Below are 824 nucleotides of genomic sequence, written 5' to 3'. Positions count from 1 at the left end.
CCCGAAAGCCTTGAACAAAGTACATCAAAAGGTACTTCCAGGCTAATTCAAACTTACAAAGATGCTGTTCAAAGTTGTGTCCACACACACAAACATTAACAAGCTAATGTTCAAAGGTAATTTGTAGAAAGAAAAAACTAAACGCTCTCATTTCTACAGTGTATTTCCAGGCTAGTATTCATCCTCTGACTGCTGTACATTCTGTTCCAGGTATCAGTTCTGGTCACTTCAGTGGATTTTAAAAATGAAGTTTAAGATGAATAAAACTAAAGAATAACAATGTACTGATACACAATGAAAAATCATTGGTGTACTACTACTGAATTTTTTTAAAAAAACCCAAAAAACCCAAAATTAAAAAAAAAAAAACCCAAAAAACCCAAAGTTTAAAAAAAAAAAAGTTTGGTGGAGTGTAAACTTACTGGTCCTTGACCTAAGAACAATAATAATATTATATTATACATACAGTATACGCTACGACACACACATATATGTATACAATATAATATAAAATAACTATTCTATATCTGATGTATTTGGCTACATCATGGTACAGCTAAAGTTCAGTTTATAATATATATAAGTAGTATATGTAAAATATTTGTATAACAACTTGATACAGGATTATGCAGATATAGTACAATACTATATATAATAAAATATAAAATAAATATTCTTTATATACAGTAATGCAATGGAATACACTATTATACAGATAAGCTACAGTATATGACAATGTATAGTATATGAAAAGTATTTTTGATACATAACTTCATACTGCCTTATCCAGATATAGTACAGTGTATAATATTATACAATGTGTT

The sequence above is a fragment of the Cynoglossus semilaevis genome, chromosome 11 (assembly GCF_000523025.1).
Source record: "Cynoglossus semilaevis isolate Cse_v1.0 chromosome 11, Cse_v1.0, whole genome shotgun sequence".
In the NCBI taxonomy this organism is placed as follows: domain Eukaryota; kingdom Metazoa; phylum Chordata; class Actinopteri; order Pleuronectiformes; family Cynoglossidae; genus Cynoglossus; species Cynoglossus semilaevis.
The sequence above is the reverse complement of the archived record's forward strand: the minus strand, read 5'-3'. Positions refer to the sequence as shown.